Below are 12,500 nucleotides of genomic sequence, written 5' to 3'. Positions count from 1 at the left end.
TTTAGAAGCGGTAAACTCTTCCTTTACTGTCAAGTTGAGAGCACATTGTTGTACATCTGTGAGTCAGTAATCTTCTTCGCCCCATCAGTTAAGAGAGAGCCGCCTGAGGTGTGCTTTCAACTCACAAACTGACCTTTATATTTGAAAAAAAAACGGCTTAAGCTCGTCAGTGGGGGTTGCAACACTATTATTTCCTTGTGGTAGTTATTCCTCTTCAGAAAGCAATGATTGGTGTGTTAACATGAGCGGCTTCTTTCACTGATAAACTTTGGGAATTCCCTCTCTGATATCTTACTTGCATATTACTAAGAGTTTATGTCTGTTCTTATTTTGTCCACCTTACTAATGCAGGAGTTGAACAATGTATTCACTGTCACTGGCACACTCAGAAGTTCTCTTTGGCATCTTATTTCCACGTCCCTCCGGCTTTGTATTTATTCTTATTCTGTCCATCTTACTAATGCAAGAGTTAAGCAGTATCTTGACTCTCACATCTTTCACTAGCACACTCAGGAATTCTGCTTGATACTGTATTCCCACAGCCCTATGATTTTCTGCTTATTTCTATCTATATTCTGTGCACCTTACTAGCGCAAGAGTTCACCGGTATATTTACTCTTTCACCTTTCAATGGCAAACTTAAGAATTCTCTGTCTGATGTTGAATTTCCATCTCTCAACGATTTTCATCTTTTTATCTTGATCATATTATGTCCGCTTTATTAATGCAAGATATATCGTGTTTTCACATGCCTAATAACTTAAATTTTATTCTTATTAATTGACTGTTCAACTCACTAAGGCAAGAATTAAAAAAAAAAAAAAATGTCCACTATTTCACCTCTTTCAGTGGCAAACTCTGGAACTCTTTTCATGATTCTAATTTTCTTGACCCACCACCTTTAGCTATACACCACCTTTAGCTGAAGTCCCCTAATGCCTCAGCACTAACAGCCTAATTACTGTCTTATTCCTCTTGTGAAGGATTTCATGATTCCAGTGGTAGTTTAACAAGCACTGTGCTTCACTTGCTTCATCAACTTTGTGCCGCGTGAGGACATTCGCAGTATTGAAGAGAGAAAGCATTTAATCCTTTCTGCACAATAAATTTCTGAACTTCCTCACATCCTTAAGCCGGAATCCGTAGAACAAATCCTTTATAATTAGTCAGAATATAACAAAGATGTAGTAAATCATAGCGGATGTTTAACTCCATATAATTTATAACTCTATGATGGAAGCAAATATATCGCAAATTTTAAATCCCTTAGTGGCATCCAGATCACAATGTTACTGAAAACGTACCACAACAAGTGTCCCAGGCTGAAACCACTCTGGAGCTGCCTGCCTGCTTCTGTCACGCCACACTCCCCATCAATGAATGTCTTTGAGGAGACATAACCACTCTGGAGCTGCCTGCCTGCTTCTGTCACGCCACACTCCCCATCAATGAATGTCTTTGAGGAGACATAACCACTCTGGAGCTCCCTGCCTGCTTCTGTCACGCCACACTCCCCATGAATGAATGTCTTTGAGGAGATATGTTTCAAGACGCATCCTCCAATTCTGGATTATATTTTCAATAATTTTCTTAAGGGACTGGCACATGAATGGGCCTTTGTTTGTGCCTTTGTTGCTCTTCACCAGTGCCCCTCTAACAAAAAATAAATAAATAAATAAAATAAAATAAAATAAATAAATAAATAAAAATCTTGAACTACTTGATTATAAAAACACTTATGAACACTAACATTTATGTTCTCCAGACTGTAAGGAAACGGATGTGTTATTCGTGAAAGCGTATCAGACAACGTGTCCTTGGATACACTCAGATGATTTTTTGATTCCTTGGCAATGAAAACGCAAAAATTTTACATCTTATAAACTTTAAATCCTCTTGTGTTATCCAGGTTATAATGAAACACATGCCTTATTACTGCTAATATACAACACGTGTTACTGTCACACTACTTCACACAGACGATAAAAAAAAAATAAAATAAATAAATAAATAAATAAAAAAGTAAAATCCTCTATCTTATGAAGTTTAACTTCTGGTGTGTCATCCAGTTTATAATGAAGCAGAAGCATCATTACTGTCAACATACAAGCACACGTGTCACTACCTTCACACAGATGATAAAATAAAAACAAACATAAACATCGTAAAATCCAACATCCTACAAACTCTAAACCCTCTTATGGCATCACATTATCATTAAACCTCCACGGTGTTGCTGGAAACGTACACAAACACGCGTCCTTCACCGCCCTCTCTTTTGTACCTCGGTCGCTTCTCGCCTAGGAGGTTCGATAAAGACTCCTCTCTTAGCGCTGGTCGCCTCATGGTCAGCCAGGAATGAACACTCGCGCACCACAACTTATGGAATCAATCTACATAAGGAATACTACTTTCCTTTTTCCTTTGCATCGTCTCAGCTTCAATACATTCCCACGTGGGAATAAAGGGAAGGTAAATAATGGTTGCAATGTTGCTGTGGATTCTGTTGCAGTTCCGTGAATTTGTTCAGCTGCATCCAGTGTGCCTTGCCGGAGGTTTTATTTATTTATTCTTTTTATGTATTTTTGTTCTTCTCTTCCTTCTCTTCCTAATTATATTTTTTTTTTCTCCATCATGCGCTACTCTGCCATTCTGTGACCTTCTCTTCATATGTTTTTATCTCTTCTCATATAATATTTCTGCTAATTGTTAGAGGTTTCTTTACTTTTTACATATTTTTCCTTCTCTTTCTCCTACTTATTCTTTTCTTCTTCCCACACTATACCTTTATACTTTTAACTTCTCTTCCTACTCTTTTCTTTCTTCCTCATGTAACACTTCTGCTAACAACACACCACGGTCTAACTTATTCCACATAACTACCCAAATACGTTCTCCTCTATCCCAATTAATTATCTAGCCATTGTTTCTTTCGTTCCACTTAATTCACAAGTAACTGTCCAAAATATTAAAGAGCCATGTTCTCCTTTATCCCATCTAATCAACTGACCACCCTCCTGTATCCCATCTAACTACCCACTCACTGTCTCTTCTATCCTAACTAACTACTTTCTCTTATGTTCCATGTAACGAGGTAATGTCTCCTTTGTCTCACCTTTTTAACAGGCATTTTTTTTTTTAATTAGGTACCTAGTATTTCTCCTCTCTTCCACTTCAATGGATGTCTTTCCTATCCCACCTAATTTACTAGCTGTACTCTCCTCCACCCAGCTAGTCTCCTCTGTTCACTCTACTTAACCACACTCAATAGTTAGCCAGTCTCTTTCACCCGACTACTCGTAAACAAACAGGCCACTGTCTGCTCTCTCCCACCTAATCCAATCTTTCACCATCAAATTAACCACCTTGCCAACAATCAAGATACCGCCCTCCCTATTGTTTCCAGCCCAGCAGCATTAATGACGGTAATCCCTGCCCTCTCTAGTTATCGGTCTTTTTGTCACCATTCCCAGTTTTATGAAGGGCGAGGCGCGTGGCGATGGGCGAAGCTTCCGACCATCAGGGATTAAATTCAAGGGGTGAGTATTGGCTAAACTGTGACCTGGGAGACTTGATTATCTCCACTGTGTGTTGTGTGTTGTGGGTTTTTGATGTAGTGTAGTGAAGAGAGTTGTTGTTTGTTGGGGTTTGTATTAGTGTTACTGGGGTATTGGTGGTAGTGGTGGGTAGTGGTGGTGGTGGTAGTAGTAGTAGTAGTAGTAGTAGTAGTAGTAGTAGTAGTAGTAGTAGTAGTAGTAGTAGTAGTAGAAGTAGCAGTAGTAATAACACTGATGTATGTTTCATGTATTTTTTTTCACTGTAGAATGAATAAATTATTTTTATTGTGTGTGTGTGTGTGTGGGGGGGGTATGAGGCAGTCTCTCTCTCTCTCTCTCTCTCTCTCTCTCTCTCTCTCTCTCTCTCTCTCTCTCTCTCTCTCTCTCTCTCTCTCTCTCTCTAACACACACACACACACACAGGAATATGAGGAAGAAAACATAAGAATCACAGTCAGCCAATCAGTCTCCCTTAAAAACAAGCTGTAAACACAAACAAGACATAAACACCTGCAGCTAATACAAAAACGTACCTCAGGCGAACCAATTAAAGAAAAAGAAAAAAACACAAAGAATCACACATACTAAAAGGCACAAATTGCTTCCATCACAACCAATAGACGCTCGTCACGGTTTGAAAAGATGCTTTCCTTAGAAACATATTCCCTTCTCTCTACATCCTCTTTCACTCACCAACCTCTCTCTCTCTCTCTCTCTCTCTCTCTCTCTCTCTCTCTCTCTCCCCATTATTGGAATCTCCTGTACAAATAACTAGACATATATTTACGTAAGAAATTATCCCAAGAAGCGGTGTCAAATTGTAGACCTTCCGGACAGAACACTAATATGAGAAAACTTCCCCCGTGAACAGCAGTGTTTGGAATGCCAGCGAAAGGTGACTGTAGCGATAAAAAGGTTTAATGCAATTGTACAAATAAAGTTCTGTAGCAAAGAAAGGACAATATTAACTTCCTATTCTCTATTCCCTGTGTCCATGGAAGCAATGCTTCACAGTGTTCTGAATGGAGACGTAGGTGGTGAAGGCAACACAGCTCAGGAAATGACAGCTTTATTCCTGACTAGTAATTTCGTAGGAATGACAATACTAACTACCTCTTCTCTCTTTCCTGTGTCCATGGAAGTAATTTTTAACAGTGTTCTGGATGAAGATGTGATTGGTAAAGGCAACACAGGTCAGGAAATGACAGCTTTATTCCTGACTAGTAATTTCTTAATGGCTTCCTCAGAGGATTACAGAAGAAGAGCATAAATAAAAGTCTTTCTTCTCATGCCTTGTTCCCTTCACCTCCTGCCTCCTGTTTGTCACAGTGTCCTTCCTCACTAGTGTTCTCAACATCAACAATGACTGACTGTACCTATGAAAAGTTGTTGAAAGAGTAAGTTATCTAACACACGTACTGGATGTTGGTTGTGTAGGAGAAGGCGGCATGTTGGTAAGGCAAGAGATATTATGTGCACTGACTCACACACTGGGACTTGAGATTGTCATGCAAACTAAAATATCACAGTAAAAAAAAAAAAAGGCTAAACAGAGTGGAAGAGAAGTAGGGAAAAGAACCTAAGTAAAGAAGAAAAATATATAAGATAAAAAAAATAAATAAATACTGACGGAGAAAAGAGAGGGCACGCGCGCGCGCGCGTGAGAGAGAGAGAGAGAGAGAGAGAGAGAGAGAGAGAGAGAGAGAGAGAGAGAGAGAGAGAGAGAGAGAGAGAGAGAGAGAGGAGAGGAGAGGAGAGGAGAGGAGAGGAGAGTAAAGAGAAGAAAAGTGTAAATAGAAGAAGAAAGTAGAGAGAAAAGAGTAAAGAGAAGAAAAGAAAAGAGAAGAAAAGAGACGAGGAGAGGAGAGGAGAGGAGAAGTTCTTTCCTCTCCTCTCCTTTCATTAGGAGCTGTATCTTGACTGGGCAGGCCTGAAATGAGGGAGGAGAGAGTAAGTGGGAAGAGACGAGAGCAGCGGAACAGAAAAGGAAGAAGAAACTCTAATGAGAGAAAGGGATGACTTTACTTGTACAACTGCCGTTAACCTAAAAAATAAAGTGCGCCTCATTCCCTCTTCGTCAGGACCACGTTGCCATGCACAGTGCACATCCAAACTTGCTTCTGTTGATTGACAAGTTAGGGGTTGGCGGAGTGAACGTGCGCGTGACGTGTTTCTCTCCATCACATTTTCCTCTCCTGCTGCCACTGTTTGCTGTCTCGCTAATAATTCTGTCTTCCCCTCGACCCTCTTCCTTCTACAAGTGTTCTCTTCAGACTTTAAACAGCTTCCTTCGTCTCTCTCTCTCTCTCTCTCTCTCTCTCTCTCTCTCTCTCTCTCTCTCTCTCTCTCTCTCTCTCATATTAGTTAATCAGTCAGCCAATCATTCATTCAGTCAGTCAGTCAGTCAGTCAGTCAGTCAGCCAGCCAGCCAGCCACTCAACCAGTCAACAGGTAAATTAACAAGTTGAAAGGGACAAAAAGTAATCGAGTTTTTGTAATGAATTCCACTCATTGAAGAAATAAAAGTTGAAAAAGTTGCTTCCTTTCGTATCTAGAAACAAGAGATTGCATTAGAGATGAAAGGAAGACACGTGTAGAGAGAGAGAGAGAGAGAGAGAGAGAGAGAGAGAGAGAGAGAGAGAGAGAGAGAGAGAGAGAGAGAGAGAGAGAGGTGGCAGGTAAGGTTACGTTGGGTAAGGTCAGGTAAGGTCAGGTCAGGTCAGGTTAGTTTAGGTCAAGTCAGGTTAGATTAGGAAATGTAAAGTCAGGTAAGGGTTGGATATAAAAGAATAGGATATAATATGATAGGTTAGGTTAGGTTAGGTTAGGTTAGGTTAGGTAGGTTAATAAAGGTAAGGTTAGGCAAGGTTAGGTTAGGTTAGGTTATGTTACGTAAGGTAGGTTTAATAAAGGCAAGGCAAGGCAAGGCAAGGTAAGGTAAAAGTAAAGTAATGTAAAGTTAGATTAGAATAGATTAGGTTAAGGCAGGCTTCAGCTGGGTCGCTAGATTTATTTACTCGAGAGCTCGTTTTCTTCCAGCCTGAATGATTGAAGTGGCTCCGCTTGCCTTCGTCTGGCTTCGCTTTGCTTGGTGCTGTGTGTGTGTGTGTTTGTGTGTGTGTGTGCGCGCGCTAGGCGATCGAAAGTGTGGTTAGGTTAGATTGTTCCCCTCTCCATGTTGAGCGATCGAATGAGTGAGTGAGTGAGTGAGTGAGTAATTAGGTTAGGGTTCATGTTTAGTGAAGGGACTTTTTTTTTTTTTAATGCATAATAAATAAATAACAATAAATAATAACACACACACACACACACACACACACACACACACACCAGAACACAAGAAAATAATGCAACCTCTAAAAAGCTATCAGATTAAAAACTTACGACAATTTAGCTATATATATATATATATATATATATATATATATATATATATATATATATATATATATATATATATATATATATATATAAGAGCAGTGGTTGTTAGGACATGAAAAACTTCAAACGCCCAGTGATTAATAAAACGAACTTCATCTGAACAAATCGTCAAAAGTGGCTTGAAAACATCCGTAGCATCACTGAACTAACGATAATACCAACATGGAAAACCTCAATTCCTAAGAAATAAGCAAAGATTGTGATGGGCAGGGAAAGAAAGGGAAAGATTATGAGTAATCTGAGACGCTGTAGCCTAGTGGTTCCACTGTGCGCAGATAAAACAACAAACAACAACAACAACAACAACATCAACTAAACACTTGCACCAAACAGTGACACTATTAAAATGAACATGAACAAGGAGACCAATTTAAATGTTGAGGCCAAGAGAAGGTTGACAAGTGGTGATTGGAGACGCTGCATCCTGTTTCCTACTAGTTTCTCAATGCACAAATAATAAACAACGACTGAACAGATACGCAGAACACAGGGTGATCAGAAACACTGCAGCTTATTACCTTCCTTACTTCCTCTATGCGCAAGTAACAAGCAAGTAATGACTGAACAAATACGCAAAACATGGGTTGACCAAACACACTGCAGGCTGCTAACCTTTCAGTTCCTCTATGCACAAATAATAAATAAACAAAACACATGTACACAAAATAGTGACCAGTACATTACCAACATCGACAAGAAGACACGGGGAAGAGCAGGGAGGGAATATGACGCCTTCAAGGTGACTGACAGGCGATTCCAACACCCCGCAGCTCTCCACGGCACAGTCTACACCGCCGCCTCGCAGTTCTCATGACCACTGCACACAGTAATGTTACGGAGGCACAATTACCGGGGAAACTAACACACGGGTCGTCACCTTTACGTCACCACGAGATAATGGAGAGGCGACCAAAACTGAATGAGTATCTCAGTTCGTTCAGAAGTTTACAGCACACGGTATTGACACGGAAGCACAAGTACTAAGGAAACTAGTACGCGGCCCGCTGTCTTGACGTAACCACGCGGCAGTGGCGAGGCGAGCAGGACTAAGGCGGCCGAGAGTTACAGATTCAGTATCTCAGTTCGGAGGTTCATTGTTTCGAGTATTCTTCACGCAGCTGAGCCAAATGTCCACGGTCTCACAGTGCGGGAAATATCTATAGCATTCTTTAGTGTGCAGGAGAATAAATGAATCAAGGATCAGATGTAATTATAAGGTCTCCAGGGGACGTACTTATATTCAATGGCCTTTATTTTCACGTGACACTAACCCGCGCTGACTCGAGTCTTACACTGAACCGTTACATTGCCAGATTCGCCACGGAACATAAATCCAAGACGTGTGTGTGTGTGTGTGAGAGAGAGAGAGAGAGAGAGAGAGAGAGAGACTACCTATTCTAGCAATCTCTCCTGGTGGCCAATAAGGGTAACACATGGAAGCTACACCCCGCTATCCCTTTCCACCTCACCTCACACCACCACTTTCTCTCTCCCTTCCTGTTCCATCCCCCCCACCCACCTCTACCCACCTGCCCCTCATACTCCCTGCCAACTAACTACGCACCAAGAATTCACTGATACGCATATGTACTGTGTGTGTGTGTGTGTGTGTGTGTGTGTGTGTGTGTGTGTGTAGTCAGTCACTACTGATAGCGAAGTGTGGTATATCATTTATCGAGTACAAAAGCCATGAAAAGTGCTAATGAGAGAGAGAGAGAGAGAGAGAGAGAGAGAGAGAGAGAGAGAGAGAGAGAGAGAGAGAGAGAGAGAGAGAGAGCGAGCATGATTTCTATTCGTATGATTTTTCTTTGTCTTTTATTTATTTATCTATTTCTATTTATCTATTTATTTATTCTTTGGCTAGGTATACACTAAGTGCCAACATCACCATTGCGATTTGTGGCGTTGTGTTTCATTGTCATCATAATCATCATCATAATTCTCATCATTATCCTTAACTTTCTATTCCTCTTCCTCCTCCTCTTCCTCCTCGTTCTCCTTTTCCTCCTCTTCATCATCATTATCATCATCTTCTCCTCTTCCGCCTCTTCCGCCTCCTCATCATTAAAAATTTGTTCCTCTTTCTCCTCCTCCTCCTCCTCCTCCTCCTCTCTCTCTCATCTCCTCCTCCTCACCATCATCATCACCATCATCATAATCTCCATCTTTCTCATCACAATCACCACAACCTCCTCCTCCTCATCATCATCACCACCACAAACACCACCACCACCATCATAATCTATTTCCGGTAATACTGCAGTACAAATGTCTCCCAAACATCCTACACGCATCATCATTTCTGTCTATTCCAGGTCACCCAAGCAACACTTCTCTCTTCTCTCCAACTCTAATGATTCTGTCAGCACTGCCTTGTTTTACCATCCTTCCGTTGACATTCTGCTTTCCTAACTGTCTGTATCACTGGCTCCGCGCTTACTGTGCCCTGCATATGTCAACTTACTTCTTCAATGCACTATCACCATCAAGAAGCGGGGTCGGGATTCGCTTAAATGGACATGCCGTGACTCTCTATATATGACGAGGACAGACGAGACCACGAGCAAATATACCGGGTCAGTTTTAGTCTCTTCGTAAGCTATTCAAACGAAACACTCCTCTTATTTGTTCCGGAGCTTACCAACTTAGGAAGCGTTTTTGGTTGATAGCTTACGAAAAGACTGTGGAATTGACCCTTTTGCCTTACCAGTTCTGTTTTCGGTACTCTCCCAAACGACAAGCAGTGTGCAAAGTTGATTGTGTAACCTGACGACGGCTAAAGCACTTTTGTTGGTTAGCTAGCAAGAGGAAAAAGGGTGACTCTGGAACTGGCCTGTCAGCAATAAGGCGGTAGTTTGAAGGGTTAGACTGGATGGGGACGATAGGTGGAAATAGGTAGGTGTGTTTCGTACAGGGACTGCCACGTGCAGACCTGATGGCTTCTTACAACTTTTCTTATTTTCTTAAGTTCTCATGTTCTTTTAAGGAGGAGGAGGAGTGGTCAGACTTTCTCGCCTTCCACCTCCCTGGAATGCGTCTTCTGAGTGTCTCTAACCCTTTCACTGCTATTTGACACATCTTTTAATCACTAACCACTCCGAGACCTATTTTCTTGTAAATATCAAAATGTATTCCTTTCTATGCCTTGTGTTTCCTGTAGATGGTGATGGGGGGAACGTACGTTGTTTTAGTGTTGTGAATTGTTGCATACCGCAGTGGAAGGGCAGCAGGGTGTTGCGTCATGGCCTTCCCACTTCCCAGTCTTCTTATCTTGACTGGTGCGAGGTCGTCACGGTGGCCTGTGCTTTTACTGACGGCGTGGCGTATTTCTTCACTCATTACATGGTCTACCTAATAAATAGTCACGATTTATGTTTATTACACCGGTGCGAACAAGACAAAAATTTTACGTTACACAGTTTTGATAAAGAATAATTCAAGTAGGTGGGAAATATTAAGGAATTTTTTATTACACCAATGAAAATAAATAGAAAAATCGGTAAGTACGTCTTTTTTTCTTAAGAATAACATATTTTAGTCTATTTTTTTTAAATATATTTTAATCTTCCTTTCTGACACTACCTATTTTTTTTCTTTCCAGAAAATAATCCCTCAATTTTTTTTACTCCTTAGGGCTTCAACTGAACGATTCCAAATAATTTCCTAGTAATATATATTTTTATGTGTGTGTGTGTGTGTGTGTGTGTGTGTGTGTGTGTGTGTGTGTGTGTGTGTGTAAGTAAGTAAGTAAGTAATGTTTATTGCTTTATAATATTAATACAAGAATTAATATAACATTTGCCTTTTCTAGCGAAGTGTGTTGAGCCGCAGCTCGTGCAGACTTGCTTGAGTTGAGCCATTGTCACACAGAGAGCAGTCACGCTTTGATGTGAATGATCGTTTTCAAAGATATACATCATCACACACAAAAAAACATATAAATTAACGTTAATTATATGCGTACACATACATACACATATTCACACACACACACACACACACACACACACACATAGTCACATACATATACTTACATATACACTTAGGCATACATACATACATATATACATACATACATACATACATACATACATACACACATACATACATATATACATATACATGAGTAATATAACTGGAACATTTGTGGGAAACAATAATAATTTCAACAAAATAATAATAGCATAATAACTTACAGAATTATACTTCTATTTAGATATAACACATTAGTAATAGTAATTAGTGACATTATCTACAGCAATAAATGAAGAAAAAGACTGAGTTACAATTGATATTATATATTTTGTAAATTTAATAGATTTTTTACTTATTTATATATATACGAGATATATAGTTTTCCTTCTTTCATTTTTTTTTTTTTTGTATCCAGAGATAAGGTGTTAAATGTTCTTGAAACAAAACTAATAACATTTTTTTCTAGATAAATCACTTCAGAATGTTGGGCAAACTAAATCTATATTAATACTTCTAGTATGCTGAGTACTTTCTATGAACTTAAAAGCAGTGTTTTGTCCTATTCTTTTGTAAATCATTAGTAAGGTAAAAAAAAATTATGAATAGAGTGAAAATTAAGAATATTTAATGAAAAATAAAAGTTGGCTGCCAAGTCTTTTTTTTTTTTTCATGAAATAAATACACCGAAAAATTTAATTGTGAGTTATAATTAGCTTTCAGAGAAATGAGTGGCATGTACTGGCCCAGATAGCCACACAACATGTTCCATCTTTTTAAGTTAATTCTTTATATTCATCTTTAAATCTATGAATGCTCCATGTGGGTGTGTGTGTGTGAGTGTGTGTCTGTCTGTCTGTCTGTCTGTCTGTCTGTCTGTCTGTCTGTCTGTCTGTCTGTCTGTCTGTCTGTGTGTGTGTGTGTGTGTGTGTGTGTGTGTGTGTGTGTGTGTGTGTGTGTGTGTGTGTGTTATGCCTATTACACATCTACAAGACTATTTTTATTTCTATTCAAGTTGGACAAAAAATGAGATTGTAACTTTTTGTATTACGTGTGTTTTTGTCAGTAAACAACAACAGCAGCAGCAGCAGCAACAGCAGCTACTACTACTACCACTACTACTACTACTACTACTACTACTACTGCTACTACTACTACTACTACTACTACTACTATTACTACTACTACTACTACTCACATATCTATAGGTGTTAGCGTTGACCATACTGTTTGATGCAGTCTCCCTGAAGATTCTTGGGTCATTTCTCAACAACCTGAAGGCTTTCCTGGTGGCAGATTGTGCTGCATTACAATCAACACATCATTAACAATAGCATCATCAATATTTTCATTCATTTTCAACTTCTTTTATATCACTAGATCTGTCACGTCACTATTTACTTTTTTGTAATGTCATTATTCTATCAAGTACTTTCCAGCTCTTCTACATTTCTTCAACAGTTTCATATTTTCCAAGCCTCCTTTACTTTCCCTATTTACTCGTATTTATCCATCTGTTTATTCCTGTCC

The 12,500-nt window shown here is 39.5% G+C and overlaps 1 long non-coding RNA gene across 1 annotated transcript in view; it reads right to left on the bottom strand.

The window, feature by feature from the left end:
• LOC135096829 (uncharacterized) overlaps positions 1-8,508 on the bottom strand; it is a 35,295-nt gene extending 26,787 nt beyond the window's left edge. Inside the window, exon 1 of the long non-coding RNA XR_010265068.1 lies at positions 7,683-8,508. This is a non-coding gene — a long non-coding RNA (uncharacterized LOC135096829). The remainder of the gene's footprint in view (positions 1-7,682) is intronic.
• Between the last annotated feature and the right edge of the window lie 3,992 nt (positions 8,509-12,500).

This window comes from Scylla paramamosain, unplaced genomic scaffold (genome assembly GCF_035594125.1).
Source record: "Scylla paramamosain isolate STU-SP2022 unplaced genomic scaffold, ASM3559412v1 Contig8, whole genome shotgun sequence".
Taxonomy (NCBI): domain Eukaryota; kingdom Metazoa; phylum Arthropoda; class Malacostraca; order Decapoda; family Portunidae; genus Scylla; species Scylla paramamosain.
The sequence above is the reverse complement of the archived record's forward strand: the minus strand, read 5'-3'. Positions and strand labels throughout refer to the sequence as shown.